We start from the raw sequence: 24,933 nt of genomic DNA on the forward strand, positions 1-24,933 counted from the left end.
TACTACACCCTAGGCACTATTTTAAGCACTTTTCCAATATTACCTCATTAAAAATCATCTGAGGAAGGTACTAGCATTATCCCCATTTTACAGATGAAAACACTAAGGCATAGAAAAATAATTTTCCCAAGATCACACAGCTACTAAGTGGCAGAGATGAGATTCAATCCCAGGCAGTTTGGGTCCGGAATCCATGCTCTTAACCACAATGCAATGCTGACTCTCAACAAGTACTATGCTCACGAAAGCCCAATGTCTGGCTTATAGTCAAATATTTAATAAAAATCTGCTAAACAAATTAAAAGGGAAAAAAATGGAGACAGTAAAAAGTAGAAAACCTATTATTTATAGTTTCAACACATCACTATGAGTATATCGGGTTACTTCCCATCAGTCTTTTTCCCTTTTTCACATAGGGTTTTTAAATTTTTCCTTTACTTATCACTCATCACACATGAATTTTTAGAAAATCAAAAACCTTAAGATATTAGTCTCTCAGCATTTTTAGAACAGTTAAAATTAATTAAACACTTATTGTTTGTCAAACACTTACGTGCTTTCTACATATTCTTATTTCACCTTACAACCTCATAAAGTAGGTACAAATATTATCCCCCTTTTACAAATGAGGAAACTGAAGCACAGTTAAGAAACTAACTTAAGGTCACATGGCTAATAAGTCAGTAGTTGAGCCAGGATTCAAATTCAGGCAGTTTGACTCCTGAACTAGAATTCTTGACTATTCCTGGAAGGTAGGATCATGAGCTACTTGAAGGATAGCGATCATGTTTTTATAGAGTAGTGTTATTTGTTTGGCTTATCCTAAAATGAGGATGTTACCATACAGATTTATTTTATTTTGCTCTAACTCTGACTTAGACAAACTTTTTAGTACCTTAAGTTTTCTTGAACAAGCTAAATAACTCTTTGTGTCTTACTTTATAAGAGTCAAGTATCTTATGTGATTCCTTAACTCAAACAACTATTGGAGTACCCATTACATGTGAGGGACTACGCTAATAAGACAAAGTCTTTGCAGTCAAGGTACAGTCTCTTTCTACTCAGCATATAAATATGCTCAAGTTTCCCACAATTAATGAATACAACATACCAGTACATACAAATGGATAACAGCTTTACCAGCCATTGAGCAGGAAAACTGAGAATAGAATCCTGCAATACTCTGCCCCCTATCCCATAAAGTAAATAAATCCCTTATTTTTCTTACAGTTCCTAAAGTGTAATTGACAAGTAATTACTCAATACGTACTGTTCGCCTGTCTCATGTTATACCACCTCTTAGCAGCTGGCAATGAAAGCCTACCCATTTTTGGTGCAAAGGAGTGGAAATTAAAATATTTTACTAAAACCTCAGTTTACTACATTACATGTTTACATTACTTTTAAAGTTCTATAATTGCATTTTGGGTATGACTTTAATAACCAAATGATAAATGTGAAATGTCTAAGACCATCCATAAAAGAAGCAGTCAAAAAATAAATATGTCCACAGAAGACGGTACGGTCACGTCTGCTTCACCTTATTTTAAGCAGTCTTGACTTGAATCCCCTTGATTGTGCAATTCACATTACAGACAGGCAAAAGTTAAAAAGTTAAGCACAGCAGAAACCGTCCTAGCGAGTTCACTGAATAGGTTAATTGACAGCCAATGACTACAGGCACAATTACCAACCCAAGACCCTACAATGGCAGGGGACCAAGAGCAGAAGCAACCTGTGAAACCAAGGTCAACATACAGAGGAGCTCTGCTTGTTGATAATTACTAGCGTATGCAAGAAACTATGACAAGTTTCTTGACTGACGCACACTTATATCTGTGTTTATATATAGCTGGCACACGTTTGAGTTCATGTTTCTTACGTCCATGTACTCTAACAAGTTTCTCTAGTATGTTATATTTGCATCATTACCTGGTACTTGCCTTCCATTGGTACCATCTTCTTAAGACTGTAATTTGTTTCATCTTAGATTGTAGATTTATGAAAGAAGGGAGCTCTGCTAACCCCCGAAACAGCTCAGTGCTTTAGCAAATAACAGATATGGAGTGTTTATTAATGATGAATACAAAAGCTACCTATAGCCACACTCCAATCCTTATTATCTTGCAGAACTGCTCCAGGAGGATCTCTCTGACTGAAACACCCAGGAGCGAGTCCTTGAATCTCTTTGCTAGCTACACTCACTCCTCAGGTGATATCTATACTAACAACTCCCAGATGTATCCAACCTAGATCATTCTCCTCTGAACTCAGATTCCTATGTTCAACTATTGACTTGACATCTCTATTAGCATGTCTGTTAGACATCTCAAAAACTTAGCCAGTCTGGAACAGAACTCTTGAACTCTCCTCAGAAACCTCCTCTTTGTTAATGACAACTCCATCCTTCCAGTTGCTCACCTTAGATTCATCCTTAACTCTTCTGTTTTCACATTCCACATCCAATCTATCAGCAAACCTAGTTGGATCAAAACATATCCATTTAGTCAGACATATAGGTATGAACGCAAGCCTATTTTTACATACAGAAATAAACATACATATGTGTGGAAACATAGATTGGTATACATACATAAATTTCATAGCTCTCTGTCCACTGAGAGTGTCTAGAAGCAGTGACTCCCCAGTAGTAACAAGCACACCTAACATCCAGATCTTGGCCTCAAAATACCCTTCTCCAAAAAAAGGAACCAGGGTTTCTTGGAGAAATGAGTCAAGGGCTAGGGCAGGAAAAATACAAGATGAACCTGAAGCATCTGGTAGTGCTAGAGAATAAAGAAGTGTAAATGTACACACACAAAGGATAAGAGCACATCAAAGAACACAGAAGTCAACCCTAAAACAGCTCCCAATGGCAAAAACTGGAATAATTTGGTCAACAAAATAAATAATGATAGCACTGAATTATAATCCTAAGGATAAAATAAATATCCATGAATTGGAACTGATATAAATGATTAAATAGATAGATAGATGAGAAGGGACAAAACTTCCTTACAAAAGACTTCCAATTAATAAATGCATAAAAAATGAGAGAAATAAAAACTACTTTTAGAACAATATAGCAATCATTACTGCATGCAAGATCCACTGATGAATGCTAAAATTAGTGGGGTGAAACAGGATACTGGCAAAGCTTCAAAGCATCTCCCCCAAGATATTTACCAACTATTGTGGTGGTTTTAATATATGTCCACAAAGGAGTGGTGACATTAGCATCACAGCAGAGTGAGCTTTTCCCTTGGACTCTCCCCTCTAAGATACAACCAAAAGGACATTGATAAACCAACAGAGGACATGTACACAACACAAAAGACATCTGAAAAACCGATGCAGTCATATGCCTGAAGGTGGTGGTGGGGCTGGATCTGCCAGAAGAAGGGGAAGCTGATCTGCAGGAGCTCTGTGGAATGAGAAGGGCTGCAGCGGCGGGAAGGGCACGGATGAAAAGGGCGCCCAGTCCACACCTGGTACTCCAGCCCCAGAATCTTCCAGAGCACAGTGTGGTGAGCATGGTAGTGGCAGCAAGGAAACTGAACAGGTGAGAAGAGGTGCCACATCCCCACCCAGCACTCCATCCCAAGAATCATCTACATCACAGCACAGAGAGTGTGGCAGCGGCAGTGGTGAAATTGCAGAGGTAAGGGAGGTGCCCCGTCCCTGCCTGGAACTTGAGCCCTAGGACTGCCCAGAGCATGGTGCAGAGAGCTTGGTAGCAGCGGCAGCGAAAGTGTGCAGGTAAGGAGAGGTCTCACATCCCCTTCTGGTACTCCAGGCCCATAATCGACCAGCGCACAGTGCAGAGAGCATGGCAGCGGAGGCAGGGAAAGTATGCAAGTGAGGAGAGGTGCCCCATCCCCAACCAGCACTCCAGCCCCACTATGGCCCAGAGCACAGAGCAGAGAGGGAGGCAGCGGCAGTTGGGGAAAGGGAAAGTGCACAGTCCTTCAATCATCCAGAACTCCATACAGAGAGATGAGCAGAGGTGGGGGAAGTGCTAGGGAATGAGAGTACCCCTACCCCTGCCCAGTGCTCCAGATCTGCCATCGAACAGTTGCTCGGGAAGAAAAGCAGTCAGCAGCTGGAGGCGTGGAGCCCCTGCTCATGCCAGGCCCAGAATACATAGTGCCTGATCCCCACCCAGTAGGCAGTATGTGGCAGCTGTGACCAGATAAGAGCAACACGAAGAAGTAAAAATCCATCCATCAAGCAATATGAGTAGGTATATTAAAGCTCCAGATGAGAAGGGAACTGACAAGTATCCAGAAACCAACCCTGAAGACACAGAAATCCATAATTTAAACAACAAAGAATTCAAAACAGCTATCATAAAAAAAACCTCAACGAGTTACAAGAAAATACAGAAAGACAAATTAGTGAATTCAGGAGCTTCTTCACAAAGGAGATTTAAACCATAAAGAACCACCAATCAGAATTGCTGAAGATGAAAACCACAATGGGTGAAATAAAGAAAAATCTGGATTCCCTAAACAAGAGAGCTGACAATATGGAAGAGAGAATCAGCCAGTTAGATGATAGTACTATAGAAATGCTTCAGACAGAGGAGAAGAGAGAACTAAGACTAAAAAGAAATGAAGAAGCTCTCAGAGAAATATCAGACACAATCAGGAAATGCAACATAAGAATTATATGTATGCAAGAAGGGAAGAGAAGGAGAATAGAGCAGAGAGCTTGTTCAAAGAAATAATAGCTGAGAACTTCCCAAACCCAGGGACGGAGCTGGAAATCCATGTGAAAGGGGCCTCCAGATCTCCTAACAATGTCAATGTAAAAAGACCCACTCCAAGGCACATAGCAGTGAAGCTGGCAAAAGTCAGGGACAAAGAAAATATACTAAGGGCAGCGAGGCAGAAGAAAATAACTTACAAAGGAACCCCTATCAGGCTTTCAGTGGGTTTCTCAGCAGGAGCCTTACAGGCCAGGAGAGAGTGGAATGATATATTCAAAATTCTGAAAGACAAAAACTTTCAGCCAAGAATACTCTATCCAGCAAAAATCTCCTTCAGATATGACAGAAAAATAAAAACTCTCCCAGATAAACAAATGCTAACGGAGCTCATTGTGACAAGACACCCCCCCTACACGAAATCCTCAAAAAAGTCCTCCTATCTGAAAAAAAAAAAATAGGAAAGGGGCTACAAGGCCCTGAGTAAGGAGATGAATAGGTAGGAAATAATCAGAAAATGGCAGCTCTCTATCAGATCAGGTTAGTAAACACTTAACTTTAATATCCAGGATAAAGAAAAGGAAAACACCAAAACAAAAATGATCTCATCATTTTAACCACAAACTCACAAGACAAGATGGAAAAAGATATGACAAAAATAACTTAGAAAGGGAAGAGGAAAGGGATGGAATCAGTATAGTCTGAGGAAATAAGAGGCTATCAGAAAATGGACTACCTCAACTATGAGATTTTTTATACGAACCTAAGGGTGACCACTAAAAAAATAATTAGAACAGAAACATTTACAATAAACAAGGAGAAAACGAAGAAAACCAACAGAGAAAACTACCTAATCAAATTGATAGTCTGAAATACACGGGATGAGAAACAAAGGAAATGCAAAAGAACTGGGAAATGAGGGCTAAGGGGGCAGTATTAAGCCCTCATATAGCAATAATCACTCTAAATGTAAATGGACTGAATCTTCCAATCAAAAGGCACAGAGTGGCAGGATGGATTAAAGAACAACACCTAACAATACGCTGCCTCTAGGAAACATAGGCTCAGAGTGAGGGGATGGAAGAGAATACTACAATGGCAAAAAGAGGAAACAGCTGTTGCAATACTTATATCAGACAAAGTAGACTTCAGGATAAAATTGGTAAAGAGAGACATAGGGTGCAGTATACAATGAGAAAAGGGACTCTTCACCAAGAAGACATAACACTTATAAACATGTATGTGCCCAACATAGGAGCACCAAAGTAATAAAGCAACTATTGACAAACCTAAAAGGAGATAACGACAACACAGTAATAGTAGGGGACACCAACACCCCACTTACACCAATGGATAGATCATCCAGACAGAAAGTCAACAAGGAAACATTGGACTTAAATGAAAAACTACAGCAGCTGAACTTAATAGATATATGGAGAGCACTCCAGCCAAAAACAGTAAAATATACCTTCTTCTCAAGTGCACATGGGACATTTACAAGGATAGACAATATATTGGGAAACAAGGCAAACTTCAATAAATTTAAGAATATTGATATCATATATACAATCTTTTCCAAACATAATGCCATGAAACCAGAAATCAACTACAAGAAAAAATCTGGAAAAGAAATGAAAATGTGGAGACTAAACAACATGCTACTGAACAACCAATGGGTCATCAAAGAAATAAAGGGAGAAATCAAAAAACACTTGGAGACAAATGAGAATGAAAACACACCAGACCAACTCTTATGGGATACAGCAAAAGCAGTCCTAAGAGGGAAAATTATAGCAATACAGGCCCACATTAAACAAGAAAAAGCTCAAATAAACAATCTTAAAATACACCTAACAGAATTAGAAAAAGACCAGCAAACAAAGCCCAAACTCAGCAGAAGGAGGGAAATAATACAAATTAGAGCAGAAGTAAATGAAATTGAAACAAAAAAGACTACAAAAAGGGTCAATGAAACAAGGAGCTGGTTCTCTGACAGGATAAACAAAACTGACAAACCCTTAGCCAGGCTCACTAAGAAAAAAAGAGCGAAGGCTCAAACGAATAAAATTAGAAATGAAAGAGGATAAATTACAATGGAAACCACAGAAATACAAAAGATCATAAGAGAGTATTATGAAGAACGATATGCCAACAAACCAGACAATCTAGAAGAAATGGATAAATTCTTAGACTCTTACAACCTCCCAAACCAAATCAAGAAAAAATAGAGAATCTGAATAGATCAATCACAAATAAAGAGATTGAAACAGTAATCAAAGATCTCCTCAAAAATAAAAGTGAAGGACCAGACAGCTTCTCAGGAGAATTCTCCCAAACATTCAAAGACAATTTATCACCCATTCTTTTCAAACTATTCCAAAAAATTGAGGAAGATGGAAATATTCCTAACATAATCTATGAGGTCAACCTCACTCTGATCCCAACACCAGACAAGGATGACACAAAGAAGGAAAATTACAGGGCAATATTGTTGGTGAAGACAGATGCAAAAATGCTCAACAAAATATTGGCAAACCAAATAGAGCAATACACTAAAAAGATCATAAGGCATGATCAAGTGGGATTCATACCAGGGACACAGGGATGGTCCAACATCGACAAATCAGTCAATGTGATACAACATATTAAGAAAAGGAGGAACAAAAACCACATGATCATCTCCATAGTCACAGAGAAAGCATTTGACAAGATCCAGCATCTGTTCATGATAAAAATTTCTAAATAAAATGGGTATAGAAGGAAAATACCTCAACATAATAAAGCCCATATATGACAAACCCACTGCCAGCATCACACTAAATGGGGAAAAACTGAAAGCCATCCCACTGAGAGCAGGAACAAGATAAGAGTGCCCACTTTCATCACTCTTATTCAACATAGTACGAGAGGTTTTTGCCAGAGCAATTAGGCAGGAAAAAGAAATAAAAGAATCCAAATAGGCACCAATGAAGTGAAATTCTCACTGTCTGCAGATGACACAATTTTATATATAAAAAACCCTAAAGAATCGATCTGAAAACTATTAGAAATAATCAACAACTACAGCAAAGTGGCAAAAATCAGTGGCATTGCTATACTCTAGTAACGAACTAACAGAACAAGAACTCAAGAATACAATCCCATTCACAATCGCAGCAAAAAGAATAAAATATCTAGGAATAAATTCAACCAAGGAGGTGAAAGACCTATACAAGGAAAACTATAAGACATTACTGAAAGAAATCGATAATGACATAAAGAAATGGAAAGATATTCCATGCAGATGGACTAGAAGAATAAACATAGTTAAAATGGCCATACTACCTAAAGCAATCTACAGATTCAAGGCAGTCCCAATCAGAATCCCAATGACATTCTTCACAGAAATAGAACAAAGAATCTTAACATTCATAAGGGGAAACATAAAACCCCAAATAGCCAAAGCAATCCTGAGAAACAAGAACAAAGCTGGTGGCATCGCAATCCCTGACTTCAAAACATATTACAAAGCTATAGTAATCAAAACAGCATGGTACTAGTACAAAAACATGCACACAGATCAATGGAACAGAGTTGAAAGCCCAGAAATAAAACCACACATCTACGGACAGCTATTCCTTGACAGAGGAGCCAAGAACATACAAGGGAGAAAGGAAAGCCTCTTCAATAAATGGTGCTGGGAAAACTGGACAGCCACATGCAAAAGAATGAAAATAGATCATTATCTTTCTCCATACACAAAAACAGGCTCAAAATGGATCAAAGACTTGAAGGTAAGACCTGAAACCATAAAACTTCTGGAAGAAAATATAAGCAGTACAATCTTTGACATGAGCCTTAAAAGGATCTTTACTAATATGATGTCCACTCAGATAAGGGAAACAAAAGAAAAAACAAGTGGGACTTCATGAGACTAAAGAGCTTCTGGAAGGCAAACAAACCAAGAACAAAATGAAAAAATAACCCACCAAGTGGGAGAAAATATTTGCAAATTATATATCCAATAAGGAGTTAATCTCCATAATATATAAAGAACTCACACCACTGAACTACAGAAAAATAAATAACCCAATCAAAAAGTGGGCAGAGGATATGAACAGATATTTCCAAAGAAGATCTACAGATGGCCAATAGACACACGAAAAGATGCTCAGCATCACTAATCATCAGGGAGATGCAAATCAAAACCATGCTTAGATATCATCTTTCACCCATTAGAATGGCTATAATCACCAAGACAAAAAATAACAAATGTTGGAGAGATTGTGAAGACAAGGGAACCCTCATCCACTGCTGGTGGGAATGCAAACTGGTGCCGCCACTTTGCAAAACAGTATGGAGATTTCTCAAAAAATTAAAAATAGAATTACCATATGACCCAGCTATCCCACTACTGGGTATTTATCCAAAGAACTTGATATCAACAATACAATGAGACTTACGCACCTCTATGTTCATTGCAGGATTATTCACAATAGCCAAGATGTGAAAGCAACCCAAGTGCCCATCGATTGATGATTAGATAAAGAAGATGTGCTGTATATATACAATGGAATACTACTCAGCCATAAAAAAGGACATAATCGTCCCATTCGCAGCCACATGGATGGACCTTGAGGGCATCATGTTAAGCGAAATAAGCCAGACAGAGAAAGATAAACACTGTATAATTTCACTCATATGTGGAATATAAACCAACTTACAACAAAGAGAACAATTTATTGGTTACCAGGGGGAAGAGGGAGTGTGCACAAAGGGTGCAGGGGCACATTTATATGGTGTCTGACAAATATTAACGTACAACTGAAATTTCACAATGTTATAAACTATTTATACCACAGTAAAAAAAATTTTAAAAATATATATATATATGTCCACAAATTCTTTGGTACTCCTCCCTCCAAGAAGTGGAGTTTGATTCCCCTTCCCTTGAGCATGTACTGGACTTAGTAGCTTGCTTATAATGAACAGAATATGGAAAGGGAAAAATAATAATAAATAATAAATTTAGTATAATACAATAAATTTAAATTAAAAACATTAAATAAAAAATACTAAATAATTATGACAAATATTAAGAAATAAATACTAATAAATATTAAACATTAAATTGAAAAATTTAATAAATAACCATATTTCCAGTGAAGAAATCTGGCAGAAACCATCTTAACAAGGTAATCACCAGTGATAAGACATGTTGGGGGACTGGCCCGGTGGTGCAGCAGTTAGGTGTGCACGTTTCGCTTCTCAGCAGCCCAGGGTTCACCGGTTCAGATCCTGGGTGCAGACATGGCACCGCTTGGCACACCATGCTGTGGTAGACATCCCACATATAAAGTGGAGGAAGATGGGCTCGGATATTAGCTCAGGGCCAGGCTTCCTCAGCAAAAAAAAGAGGAGGACTGGCAGTAGTTAGCTCAGGGCTAATCTTCCTCAAAATTAAATTAAATTAAATTAAAAAAGAAAAAAAGACATGTTGGTATCATGTATCTCTTATATGACATGATAAGAAGGACACTTCAGTGTCAGCCCCAGTGGCATCTTGGTTAAGTTCAGCATGCTCCACTTTGGCAGTTCAGGTTTTTTCCCTAGGCATGGGCCTACACCACTCATCTGTCAGTGGCCATGCTGTGGTGGCAGCTCACATATAAAAAGAGGAAGATTGGCAGCAGATGTTAGCCCAAGGTGAATCATCCTCAGCAAAAAAGAAAAAGAAGAAGAAGAAGGGTATCCCAGTTCTGTGATACTTTCCCCCCAAATCCATAACCCCAGTCTAATCATGAGAAAACTTCAGACAAACTCAAATTGAGGAACATTCTACAAAATAACTGACTAGTATTCTTTAAAAATATCAAGGTCATAAAAGACAAGGAAAGACCAAGAAACTGTCATACATTGGCGGAGATAAAAGAGACAACTAAAAGCTATGTAGTGTCCTGGTTTGGATGATGGAATGGAAAAAGGATTTGAGTGGAAAAAACTGGTGAAACACTGAGTCTGGAGTTTGGTTCAAGCATTGTACCAATACTAATCTCTTAGGGTGACAAATGTACTATGGGTATGTAAGATGTTAAAACTGGGGAAATACAGTGAAGGGTATATGGTAGTGGTTCTTAACAGGAGCAATTTTGCCCCACAGGGGGCATTTGGTAATGTCTGGAGGCATTTTTGATTGTTACAACTGGGGGAGTGCTACTGGTATCTACAGGATAGAGACCAGGGAACCCCCCACAACAAAGGATTCTCTAGTCCAAAATGTCAATAGTGCAGAGGTTGAGACAAATTGGTATAAGGGAACTCTATGTGCTATCTGTTCAATTCTTCTGTAAATCTAACATTATTTCATAATAAAAAGTTAAAAAAAAAAAAAGATCCAACCACTTTTCATGAATTCCCTGGTCTAAGACACCACTGTCTCTCAACTGGATTTTTTAAGAGAGGCTCCTAACTAGTCTTCTTGTTTTTACTCTTTACCTCCTTAGGCTACTTTCAGCACAGTGGCCAGAGTGAAGTTTTTAAAGCATAATATGATCATGTCACTCCTTTGCTAAAAATCCTGTAATGGTTCCCATCTCACAAAGTAAACACCCAAGTCCTTACAATGGCCTAGAGGCTCCATGTAATCCAGATCTCTCTGACTATACCACTGTCTACTCTTCTACTCACTCCAGTCCAGGCACACTGGCCTCTTAGGGTTCTGGGACACCTCTGCTGCAAGGTCAATGCAACATGTTTCTTCTACCTAGTGTGTCTCCTTACTTCCTTAACTTTTAACTTATCTTTGCTCACGTCTCACCAAATCCTTCCCAGACATCCTCTTTAAAAGTGCACACAGGGCCAGCCCTGTGGCCTAGTGGTTAGGTTCAATACTCTCTGCTTCAGTGGCCTGGGTTTGGACTTATACCACTCATCAGTGGCCATGCTGTGTCAGTGACCCACAGACAAAACAGAGGAAGAGTGGCAACATACGTTAGCTTGGGGCCAATCTTCCTCAGCAAAAAAAAAAAAAAAAAAGGTGCACACATCCCTTAGCATTCCTGTCCCTGTTGCCAGCTTGATTTTTCTCTACATCACCTATCTATCACCTTCTGAGGTAACAATAACCCTAACAATAAATTATTTATTTTGTTTAATGCCTATCTCACCCTCTCTAGAATGTAAGATCCACGAGGGCAGAAATTTTTGTCTGTTTGATTCACTACTGTAACCTGCATACCTAGCACAATGCCTGGCACATTTTAATGCTCGACAAACATTTGTTAAATGAATGATTCACCTCTGAAATCCTAAATTAAATATCCCAGTGTCTTTCCACCACTTGTTATCATTATCACATTTTTCTTCTTATCTCCTTACTTAGGAAGAATATGGTTTGAAGAAGAAAGAATAGGCTTTGAACCCTGGTTCCATCACTTGATAGTGTGTGTCTCTGGACATGTTATTTAACCTCTCTAATCCTCAGTTTCATCTTAAGGAGAATGACAAAGGGAAGACTACAACATTAATAAAACTTACACAGAAGAGTTAGTGTTAGAATCAGAAATAACGTATTAGTGTCTAGCACACAGTAAGTACTCCACAAATAAAAGCTAATATTACTGCTCCCTCCTCACCAGCTCTTCACAGTGACCTTTAGCATTTCATGCCCTTCATTTTCTCCCAGTTGAATTACCCGTTCCAGGGTTTCTGCTCAAACCCAGCCTGGACCCCACAGTTGTTCATTTCAGTCACAATCTTCAATATCACTAATTCCTTCAACCAATTGTCCTTCAGATATCTCTACGAAGCAGGCATCTGCAAAGCAATGGATAACAGCCTGGGCTTGGAACTGAACCACCAGGGTTCAAATCCCAGCTGTTCATCTTACAATCAAGGAGAATAACAGTGCCCACCCTATGAGTTCTTGTCAGTATTAAATATTTTCTTCAGCTATACCCAAAGCGATCACTGCTGGAGAAAAACCAAACCACCATGAAAATTGGTATCCCTAGAAATCCAAGGTCTACAATCTCAAATGGGTCCTCAATGCTAACAATCCTTTTTCATTTTCCTAGTCATGTGTCTGTCTGTGCATCTACCCCAACTCCCCCCGACCCCCCACCTCAGAAGCTGTTATAAACTCATGTACTCTTTTTCAGAACCCCTATTCCATCATGTCCTTCTTCACTCTTAGGAGGTACCCAAAAATGACAGAAGACAAGTCAACAACTCATTCTCCTTCCTTCCTCCGGCAGTTATAAATTTATTTACAAGGCCTCCAACTTTACTTCTTTCCTTTCTGCTCACTGGAAAAGGAAAACCACCTCCTACCCAAGGCCAGTTTCTCTGCCTACGCCTTGGATCCCATCTCTTCCTACTGCCTCCAAATCCTCAGGTCCATCAATCACCTCTCTCCTCTCTCTCTCCCCCTTCCCCCTCCCCACTGCTCCTCCTCTCTTTCAATTTCTCCCCTCCACTGGTTCTTTCCAATCCCACAGAAGCATGCCCAAGACCTTCTTAATTTAAAAAAAGAGGGGAGTTAACTTCTCTAAATCCCTGTATTTCCCTCCATCTATACTCTTTCCTTCAATCCTTTGTTGAAAATATGCATCCCTCTTAATTAGCTACACTTCTAGCTGTCATTCACTATTCAAGACCCTCAATCCATTACAATGTAGCTACCTGCTCGAGGTGAAGTTACAAAGACATCTTAATCACTAAGTCTTAGAGTTTATTCAGTCCTTATCTTATTTGGCCTTTTCATGGCTGGATACAGTGTTGACCACTACTAGTCCTTGAAATATTCTCCTCCCTCACCTTCTGTGACAAATCTCTCAGTTTCCTTTTTTCATCTTTGGTCTTCCGGCACAGATGGTTGGCTTCTCTTCAGTTGCCTGTCCATTCAGTAGCTCACTAACAGAAATGTGGAACTCATCCTAAATCTTAAATCTTGCTCAATTCCATAATCCAATTATTTACCCTGTTGATGATACTTCCTAAGTCTCTCATACATCCACTCCTCTTCTACATTCCTCAACAGTTCCCACCAGGAATGGCTTCCTAACCAGCCAGCTTCCAGTTTTGCCCTTCTCTAATCCATCAACAAGATAGGTCTAAAACACAAATGTGATCCTATCACAGTATAATTTTTCCCCCTACTAAATCCTCACAGCCTTAGGATAAAGTTAAAGCTCCTTAGCTTGGTTAATAAGACATTCAGTGATTTGGCTTCTTGCGACTTCATCAGCCCCTATTTTAAAACTGTGCTGTCCACCTGTGGCTACTGAGTACTTGAATGTGGCCAGTCCATATTGAGATGTGTTACAAGTATAAAATACACACCAGATTCTGAAGACTTAGTATGAAAAAGGGAATGTCAAATATCTCAGTAATACGTTTTTTATATTGATTACATGTTGAAATGATACTATTTTGGCTATATCAGGTTAGATAAAATGTATTATTAAAATTAATTTCGCTTTTTACTTTTTTAATGTGGTTATTAGAAAGTTTAAAAATACATGTGACACATTTGTGGCTCATATTATATTTTTATAGGACAGCACTGTCTAAAAAGTCTTTCCCCTCTTTCTGAACCTAGTTAATTCCTATCTATTTTTAAAGTTTAGCTCAAATAACCCATTAAGACGTATTTCAGGACACTCCCTCACCCCAAGACCTCAAGTCTTCATGAACTACCCCTCCTCTGGGCTTCCCATCCACAGGAATCTGCTTACATCTCTGCCTATTTCACACCACGTTGTAATTATTGATTATCAGCTATCTTCTCCTCCTAAACTGTACAATCCCTGCAAAAAGGACTATAATTCTACATATACTCAGGGCCCAACACCATGCCTACCATTTAAAAGGCAATCAAAAAATTTGTCAAACAAATGTGAACTATCTATTCCTGGCCTGAAAGTTACTAGAATTTCTAGTTCTCCAAGAAAAACAAACCAGCAGTGAAGGAGCCTAGACTTCCCCATGAGCTCTAGTGGCAGTAGGGAGTAGGAATTAGAGAGAGAACAGCAATGAGAAAATAAAGTTCATGACACACATCTGCCTCATACAGTGAAAACGGATTTGCAGTAGTAATATGGGGCCTTGAACTCAAACTTGGCATGCCAGGGGCCACAGTCTGGTTCCCAAATTATTTAAACAGCCCATCCAACAAAAGAGTATGATTTGGCAGGTTTTAACACAAACAGCTAGAGCCCAGCACCTGTTCCACTTAAACAGCACATCATTACAGTTAAAAACAACAACAAATCTCTCTCATGAAGCAAATGCTAATCTCATGATGCTTCACTATGGAGCAATTTAGAAGAGTTATTATATGAAATGTGCCAAAGCAAGAACTTATGGCTGATGCTTATTTGGCAAATATGGTTGGCACTGCTAGATGTTGAAAAACATGTATGCAAATAGGCAAATAAAAGTTTTTAAGCTCTCAGACTTAAATATTTACATTACCATAAATGTACAAAGATAAATGTTTATATGAGAACACATACAATGTATTCCAGGAACACATTTTTTAATGTGATTGTCAGGAACAGTTATGAAGTGACATTATTTCTTTATGGCTTCAGGGTAGACTCTTAAAAATGAATTCTTACAGAATGTTAATGGGGTACGAACATGACTGAGGAAATTTCTCTATACTCTCACTGGGTAAAATGAAAAGTCATAGTATCATAAGTGTTCAATTAATCTTATCTTTTCCTTTCACCAAAATACTTTCCTTCTCACCCTGGAACCCAGCCAAACATAAATGTCAGCCCCTAAATGGGGGGTAGATGGGGAAAAGGAGGACCACAATTCAAAAAGTCTTAAAGAAAATAACTTGACATTTTTTCCCACATAGTATAGTCATGTTAGAGTTTCCAAAATAAAGATATGATAAAATATTTGCCCCTCTTCCCCTCTGACGGCGATGGAAAGATGTTTGTTTTTTCACATAGTTTGTGAGTTGGTCATAGCCAAAACTCACTAGCAATGGTATGAATTCTACTTCCATTGTTAACTGTTAATCTCTGGGCCAAGACTGTAACTCCCATCTTTGAAGCCAAGAAAACATGTCATATACTAAAGGAGTCACCAAAGAGAAGTGACAGGCACTTCAGAAAGTAATTAAGGTACTCAGTGAATTGAGCTATCTCAAAAAGTTCTCAAATCTCAGGAGAAGCCATCGTGAAGCAAGCATCCAAGATGGTTCATGGCAAGTTTTACCCCTATGGATAATTCACGTTTTTCACTTTCACACTGCAGAGAGCAACACGGGTTCTCCAACTATACACATCACTACATAACTTCATTTATCAGGGAAAAAAGACGTTGTGGCTGAACAAAAATCAGTAGGTAGGCCCCAAAACAGAATCCTCAAGGCAATCCCAATTCAGGCGAAAAGCAGTTGACATACACCACCCAAAGACCTAAAAATAGCCTTTTATGTAAGTCTCCAACTACTTAATTCAACGTATAATCCTACCACATTAAACACAGGCAGAAGAAAAATGTATTAGGTTTTCAATAGCAAGGCCAATAAAGATGAAATCATAGTTTTCCTTTAACTCGTCACTATCTCCTCTACGCCAGCCTTCCAAAAACTCCATTCCACAGCGCTCAAATTCCTAAACTTGGATCTTTAAAAAAAAAAAAAACGGATTGCAAGAAAGCAACATTTAAAGGTTAAAGGTGGGAAGGCTCCTCTTTCCTGTTGCTCTCAGCAGTCTTTAACTTAGTCAAAGGACGAAAAATGAAATAAGCTCTCAGATGGATGGTGCAGTCGACGGGGACAGGGTAGGCAAGGGGGTTCAGACAGCAAATCCTCATCGCGGGAGGTAAGAAAAGCTACAAGGACGGATGAGTCAAAGGGCAAAGGAGAAACAAACTGATCGAACGAACCTCTCAAAATCCCCAAACAGAGCAAACCCGCGCGTTAGGGGGCTCACAAGCCGCAGCGCGAAGTGAGCAGGCAAAGAGCCACCGGGTTTCGTCCCGGCGCTGCTGGCGAGGCTGCGCCGGATCCTCCTAGGTTTGTACCGGGGTGTCCGTGGAGACTCAGCAACAGCGAGCAGCGCCCTTCCTGCCCCAGCCTCCCCGCGTCCAGCTCCTCCAGGCTTCACTTTCCCCAGCAGCCTCCCAGCCGCGCCCGGGGGCGTCCGTCGCCGCCAGGTCCCAACTTTCCCTCCTCTGGGGGGCGCCGAGCCACCGGGGCCGCCGCCGCCGCCGCCGAGGGAGGGGGCGGGAGCCGGGGCGGCTGGGGGCGCGAGGGGGCGCGCGGCGCCGGCGGGCCTGGGGGCGGCAGTGCGCGGGGGCGGCCGGGGCCGGAGAGCCCCCGCCGGGCCGGACGCACCGGCCGCCCGAGTCCCCGCGGCGGCGCCATCCAGACCCCGCGCAGCCCCGCCCGGATTCCCCTGGGTCAGCGTCCTCACCCCGCGGCGACCCAAGTCCCACAAGCCGGCGCGAGAGGAGAGGAGAACCGAGGGCACACGGGCAGCCCTGTCTCTGTTACCTGAGGGCTACACACGCCGCCGCAGTGACCACCATCGTTGGCCGTCCCGTCCCCTCCCTGGTGACCGCGGCCGCCGCCACCGAGCAACTGACACCGTCTAACAACTAAGTAACTGCTCGCCGCCGCTGAGTCCACCGCGCGCTCCCGGCCGCCGGCCGCCCGCCCGCCTCCTCCCAGCCCCGCGCGCCGCCCCTCCGCGCGCGCACTCGCCGCCGCGCTCTTTGAGGAGCGAGCACGCGCGCGCGCACAGGCCCTCGGCCCTCTCCCCTGGCTCGCCGCAGCCCCGCAGGAGGAGTCGCTGGGAGGTCCCTCCTCTCGCGTTCCTACCTCAAGAGAATGAGACCTAGAGGGCAACTGATTGGCTGAGGAGGACGTGGCCAAAGGAAGACGGAGGGACGACCAGGACCTGGGGCAGGCGTGAAGGGAAATTTCGGTTCCATTCAATTTCAGAGGAAACGGGGAAAGAAGTATTGGCCTATTTGGTGCCGGAGCCCCACCCCCTACGTCAGCCTGCCGTCGAATACGAAATATATGTTTTCAAGGACTCCAGTATATAGTAGTCACCAATTTAAGTCCCAATACTTTCTGTATGCCTTGGCAACTAAAAAAAAAAAACTACATCTCCCAGAAACCTCCGCGAAAATGTCTTACTTTGCGTAATCACGTAGTCCGCCGCATTTGAACAAAATAATCCCTTCATTCTTCTGTAGGTATCGGGAATAATATTTTGTTTTTCACTTCACTGGGTCCATTTTAAATGTTACTGCGGTAATAGAAGTTGCCTAGGGGAAGGTGGTTTAGCGATTAGGTAAAGGGAAAGAAAGGCATCAAAATAAAGCACTGCGGAGGAATTTTTGTCCTGCTGTGAGACGACGGAGAAGCGTGAAGGCGATTGAGAGGGGCTCAGGGAATTGTCCTCTGTGCGAGGGACTTTCTTTAGGCCCCGGGTCCCTGCCTGCCCTTATCGTCAGCAGGTCAGTAAGCAAGGCGAGGCTGGGGGTGACCACAGTGGAGGTGCCCTTCACCCCCTGAAGATCAGCCCTTTTTGCCGTTGTTGTCATTGGTTTGTCTCGGTTTGAGGCTGACTGAATGGGGGCGCTCACTTCCGTTTGGGGGAAGGGAGGAAGGCCCTCCTGGGGGAGGGGGAACATAGCTCACTTCCTGTGGGGGAAGGATGATGTTTTGGGGGTTGTCCAAACCACTTCCTGTGCCGGCGAGGGCTCGAAAAGGTGATGCTTGGTGCCGTTTGCATAGACGATATCTTAAAGCCTTGGGATTGTATTTTATGTGAAAAGTTAGGTAATTCTACCAAGTTGTGCTAATCACCAGCCTCCGGTCAGAATTTATGTGAGTTTTGTTTCTACGCGTACGATGGAAAATGTGCTCCCTAACAAAATTTTCTTAAGGCGTTCTTCAAAGGATTCGAAACGCGTTGTTAAAATTCTCCACTCATGTCTGCAAGACCATGCGCCTTCTTGTGTGACTCACGACTTGCCCACCCCTGCTCCCCGAAAGTTCAACCTTGACCCAGTGAGATACAGTGGTGTCGTCTTCCTTGACACGCCACAGAAACTCTGTAGCTGCTCTTTTAAGGAGGTGGTTTATTGCGGGACTGAATATTTTACGTAAATTACGAGGCACTTTCACCTTACCAGAATGAAAGTGTCATAGTGAGGTACTCAAATACTTGGTGTAACCTTAGCTGATGTGATTGTTATCTTACATTCTTAGACCTCTTGATTTTGGGCTACAGGCTCTGCCGTGTGCCTGAAAACAACTTCTCCGCCTTAAAAAATTTTACGTGTAATTTGTGTGTAGCATTTGTGAAAGTTATACTTTAGTGCATTTTCCCCCTTTCTAATTAAATTCAGCATCAATTGAAAAATGGTATCTGTTCTTTGTGGTTTTAAAGCATGGTGCCAAGAGCAGGAGATTGAGCTCAGATTTTAAGAAGGGGGAGAAAATTGGCTCACAAAGGACAAAAGATGAGTAAGAAAGAACTTTGTGTATTTCCTATATTCTCAGTGTTTTATGAGAAACTATATGTACAGTGGTAATAAACACTCAACTTTGATTCTTTGGCTTCTCTTTTCAAGTACCACAATACTTAGGTGTTTCTGTACTGAAGAAATCAATCTATTTGGAGCTTATAAAATCTCAACAACTTTAGTAATTTTAGGATATCTATCAAATGAACTGTAATATCCTTCAAGAATTTCTAAAAAAATAAGGCCTGTGTATTTTTTCTTTCTAAGATTGTTACCTAATCTATCCTCGGAGTTTGCAATTATTTTAATTCTAGTTCTCTTTAAAAAGCTATTTGGTTTAGAGTTTATTAGAATATATGTTTTCAACCAAATGTTACAGTGAGGAAAAAAATGTATGTTTTAACTTTCTGTAGACAACAACAAAAATCTAAGACCCTAAAGTCAATGAATTATCCTTTTAAAGACTACAAAATTTCTGTAGTAGTTGAAAAGGCAAGAAGAAAATAACATCTATTATTATTACAAGGTTGGGGACATGTCGACTGCCTCAAGCAAGTATGAATTGATTAGAGAGATAGTGTTCACTGTCTTCTGTATTAATGTAATATAGAAGAAAACATGATATGATCATCCTGACAAATTATATAGTATTAGGAATTATTGAAGTAAGTAAAGATTGTGGAGCTAAACGATAAAAAGGATAGAGAAATGAATTATAATATTGACTGAAATGCAGTAGTGCCGCCTTTTGGAAACTGTCTTTGGAAAGCAAAAGAGTTTATTAAATTGGTTTTTATGTTACTCCATGGAAGAAATGCAGCATAATAGAAATAAGAAAAATTGCCGCAGCTGAAAGACTTGAACAGTTTGAAGAACTGTCTGTTCAGAAGAAAGCAATATATAAAGCACATACCTAGAAGAAGATGTTAGTGATAAGTGGCAGTTATTCATTAGTTCCATCAAAGAGAAAATATTAGAAAAGCTTGTGAAAAATGGAGGGAAATCGTGGAACCTGCTTTTATTCTCTCTACAGGTATTCCTGTAGAGAGGCTTGCTCTCTTCTGGAGGCTTTTTTTTTTTCACTTAATGTTCTTTGTTGCAGTTATCTTTGCATGTTCTAATAGAAACATACTATCAAAATCAGGAAAATAAAGACTTATGTAGGTGTACTCTTGTTTCTTTGAATTAATGACTTTGGGATTTTCGTTCCATTATTTGCTGTCTATAATAAAGAATTTGTCCGTTTTTTAGAACATTTAGATTAAACAACCATTTTTTTTCCAAAAGCAGTCATTGTATACACTGCTAACAGCAGTTTGTAATATTAATATAGTAGGTCAAAATTCTGGATTCTGTCTCACTGAAATGTGATTAACCACAGAGTGCTAGATAGCATATCTTACGCAAAGTGTCTTTTCATTCTTTTGTCTCCCTTTCTTTGGAAAATCATGCTGTTTTTTTTACAACTATTGCCTTTTAGTTTGTTGTTTTGGTAGTTGGTTGTTTTTGCTATGAGGTTGAGTGTTAAAGAGAGTATCCTAACAACTTGAATGGTTTTTCAATTTACTACTCTGCTGTCTTTATCTCTATTTCAGGGCCTTCAAGAGTATTCAAATGACAATACCCCTTACATGATTTTTTATTATTTCAACAAAAGTTTGTTGAATGCCTGCTGTGTGCTAGTCACTGTTCTAGGGACTTGGAATACATCAGTGAATACAAACATTTCCATATTCTGTTGGAGTTTTATTTCTAGTTTCCTAATCAAAACTGGAATTTTGCTCTCCTGCTGTTCCTAAATAAGATCTATAGTATGTTCGTTGTTCTGACTGGATCAAGAAGTAACCCTAATGTTGATCTCTCTTGGTCTTGATCTCTAAGCCATTCTAAACCAAGTTTTGAATATTTCAGCTTAATTTTTCTTCAAGCCATACAACTCTGTGTTAAATATGCATCCCTTTTCATTGACGCATACATCATGATCCTACCATTCTAGCCTCTTTTGTATGGTAAAAAATAAATGAAAGTGAACAATGGGGAAAATATGTGATCAGACAGGCCTAGTTCAAAATTAGTGTCTAAATTTTATCAGCTGAGCTTACTAGCTTTAACCTTGAGCAGTTTACTTGATCTCTTTGAGCCTCAGTTGCCATAAACCTAAATGGGATTGTTTGGTGGATCACAGATATTATAGGTAAATCACCTGGCACAATCGCTGTTGTTAGGCACTTAGTGAATACTGTTATTTTACCCTCAGTCTTACTTCTGCTCTTCTGGATATTGGGATTTGCCCACATGTCTGTTTTAAGCCTTACATAGTCCCAAAAGTGTGGGATACAGTGCTAGGATTATTGAAATTCTATCTTCCCCTATCAGCGTGCTCACTTAGCTGTCAAGATGTTATTTTTTGTTCCTTGTGGGAAGGAGAAATCACTAATTTCCATGATCAGTTTAGAAAATATGCATAATAGAAAAGTTTCAAGAAAAGGTTAAGGAATCACTAAAGTAATTTGAATTGTTGTAGGAAGACTTTCAAATCATTTTTCTAAACCTTTTTAAATACTAAGCCTAATATTCAAGGTCTTTCACACTATGGCCATATCTTTCGTTACCCATCTACACATTCCTAACTGGATTTGTCTCTGAAGAAAAATTCTGCGCTGTGTCTAGCCTTTCTATCTTTGTTCATGCTTTCCTCTGCCTGAAACACTTTCTCTTTTCCTGAGAATCCCCGTCTATCAAAATGCCACCTTCTTTGAGGCCCTTTCTCAAGTACCACCTTCAACTTCAAGAGGTATTTTCTTATGTCTGTCCTCTTTCCACTCTCCCAACCATATATACTCTGTCCATTGATCTTTCAGAGCATTTTATACTTTTCTTATGACATTTAATATCCAGTGCTGCTGCTGCTGCTGCTGTTTTTTGTCATTGTTATTGTTGGATGTAGAGTTTATGTACTGCCATAAAAGGCTGCAGACTGTATCTTATTCCTGTCTGTTTGATGTTATACCTTGCACGATGCCATTCACATCATAAGTATTCAGTAAATATTTGTGGAGTTGAACTGGTGCTTGAGGTATGATGAAACTGATCAGTAACTTTTGTCCACTGTTTATGCCCAACATTAAGCATGGTGATCCGCATACAATAGACATTCAAATATCTGTCAAATGAAAGAGTGAGTAAGTCATCATTCTCTCATTTGTGGGCATCTTAGCATGTCAATATGTGGATGAGCATATATTAAACACCTACTACATGATAGAACTGTGAGAAGTGATCTCTGCCCTCAATTGGAAAGAAGTTGTAATTAATGTGTGTAGACTCTAAAGACTGCAGGTGTTTGAGTGAAGCTGGGATGGGGACGTCAGTATACAGTTGTTTGCATTGTAAGAGGTATCCCAGGCTAACTGAACTCGGAAACAGAATAGAGTTGGATATCAAGAGATGCTTAACTTGAGATTCCACTCTTAGTTATATACCCAAGAGTGAATTGAAGTGTGTTCACACAAAAACTTTTACACAGTTGTTCACAGGATTATTCATAAGAGCCAAAAAATGGAAACAAACCCAAATGTTCATCAGTTGATAAATGAATAAATGAAATGTACTATAGCCATGCAATGGAGTATTATTCAGCAATAAAAAGGAATGAGTAGTGATACATGCTATAACATAGATGAACCTTGAAAATATTACACTCAAGTGAAAGAAGCCAGACACAAAAGGCCACATACTGTCTGATTCCATTTATATGAGCTGTCTAGAATAGGCAAATCCATGGAGACAAGGTATATTAGCAGTTGCCGCTAATGGGGAGTGATGGGATGGGGAGTAATTGCTAGTGGGTATGGAGTTTCTTTTGGGAGTGATGAAGATGTTCTGGCATAGTGGTGATGGTTGCACAACCTTGATACCAAAATATCTTGTATACCAATATGCTAAAAACCACTGAGTTGTACACTAAAGAGGTGAATTTTATGGTATGTGAATTATATCTCAAAAAAGAAAAGAGATAGATAAAGATACTTAAACTTGAAGCATGCAAAATTTTGAATGGGGCTAGAAGAAGGAAGCAAGAGATATGAAAGCAAAGAGGTGATAATTCTTCCTCACATCCTGGAGGGAAATGTAAGTGGCTAGGTACAGGGCTAGAAGTATGTTGAGGATTAGGTGAGGATGAATGTGAAGATTTCTGGCTATCTTTTGTCTTAATGAAGCAGGCAGTGAGGTGAATGGTTAGACTTGAAGGGTATTGACAAAGGAGAAAGACATCTTAGGATCTTGAAGAAAGCTTCACATTTCTTTTTGATTAAGTCAAGGATGTGGTATATGGTCAACTTGTTTTCTATGTGAAGGTCAACTGAGTTCAGAGAGTGAAAGTATCATAAGGTAAGGGAGTCTGATAGCAGTCAACACTGAAGTTACTAAAGAAGATGACAGAACAGAGACTAGACACAGGTATAGAATTTGGTTCTAAATCTATCCCCCAGTGATGCAAATAGATAAATGTTAACAGGAAGGAATCGAGGGCAGTGATTTGCAGAAGTCAGTACAAATAAAGGTATTCATTTGAATAAATATTTGAGTACCTTTTAATTGCCAGGCACTATGAAATAAAACTATATCTATTTTCCTTATTTGAATTATTTTCTTAAGATAGAATCTTATGAGTGGGATTATAGCTTCAAAGAGTATGGGCATTTTATAGTTCTCGATACAATAGCTATGTTATTTCCCTAGAGGTTGTACTAATTTTTGATACCACCAGCAGGATATGAGTGTGCTGTTTTTACCACAATTTCACCAGCAAAAATGTTTGGCTAATTGAATAAGCATAAAATTATTCTTCACTATGGTTATTGCTTTTAATATGATGTGTTTCTATACCATGGAACTGGCATCAGTTGGAGCATGAAGGAACGCAAAGCCTTTATATTTGCTCTCCCATCTGGAATGACTTCCTTAGAGAATATGGATTTTTAAGGACCCTAGAGATCAAACCTGCCTCTAATTTGAATCGGCTCACCAGCTACTTTTATTCAGTGGTGCTCTCCTTATTTTCTAAATGATAGTCACATTCAAACCACAGTTAGTCATGATTCCATTTCCTATGTAACTAACTTAATTCTAATAATTTGATGTTGTAGATATTAACTAACTTCATTTTGCATATGAGAAAATTGAGGCTTAGAGAGGTTAGGTCACTTGCCCAAAGTCATTTAACCAGTAAGTGATAGAGATAGGATTTGAGTGTCTCTCAGGTCGGTTATCATTCTCATACTCCATGATCCGTCAATAGCACTACTAAAATTTACTAGTGGCCAATGGAAACTGGAAGAGAAATCTGAAATGAACTTGGACAATCAGGCATTTACTTACCTATGTACATAATGAAGCGGTTAGCAGAGAAGTATTTTATTTTGGGGGCCGGGGGGGAAGATATAGCACATAGACGAGGAGAGGAGGTTTTCTCTTAAAGCCCACATTTTCAAGGCCCTTTCTGTCTCTCTGATGAGCAGGTACATACTGCCCCCAAATCTGTGATGGAGCAAAGTAGAAACAGGAAGGCAGTAGTAGGAAAACAACTGTCTTTGAGTATATACAGTGAGACTCAGCTGATGGTAGAAGGGGAAGACAAATAGCCCTAAGAGAATCCCACAAAGTAACTTTTAAAATAATGACTTCAAGTCTAACATGATAACAAGGATAATGAGATATTCAAAGTATACTAGGTG

At 39.9% G+C, this 24,933-nt stretch overlaps 2 protein-coding genes across 13 annotated transcripts in view; one reads left to right on the plus strand and one right to left on the minus strand.

The window, feature by feature from the left end:
• The window catches only part of PEAK1 (pseudopodium enriched atypical kinase 1), a 298,588-nt gene extending 281,189 nt beyond the window's left edge, over nt 1–17,399 (minus strand). For 8 of the 11 annotated variants that reach the window (XR_011501633.1, XR_011501634.1, XM_070504457.1 and 5 more), the window contains exon 1: nt 17,208–17,399. The gene's annotated coding sequence lies outside the window, so the exon portion shown is untranslated. Of the gene's footprint in view, nt 1–2,421; nt 2,480–16,597; nt 16,739–17,207 lie in introns of those variants that run through there. The other 3 variants (XM_070504451.1, XM_070504452.1, XM_070504458.1) reach the window with 3 other exon arrangements.
• Nucleotides 17,400–17,886: 487 nt separating this feature from the next.
• HMG20A (high mobility group 20A) overlaps nt 17,887–24,933 on the plus strand; it is a 76,547-nt gene continuing 69,500 nt past the window's right edge. For both annotated transcript variants that reach the window (XM_014841423.3, XM_070504459.1), the window contains exon 1: nt 17,887–18,181. The gene's annotated coding sequence lies outside the window, so the exon portion shown is untranslated. The remainder of the gene's footprint in view (nt 18,182–24,933) is intronic.

The sequence above is a fragment of the Equus asinus genome, chromosome 2 (assembly GCF_041296235.1).
Source record: "Equus asinus isolate D_3611 breed Donkey chromosome 2, EquAss-T2T_v2, whole genome shotgun sequence".
Taxonomy (NCBI): domain Eukaryota; kingdom Metazoa; phylum Chordata; class Mammalia; order Perissodactyla; family Equidae; genus Equus; species Equus asinus.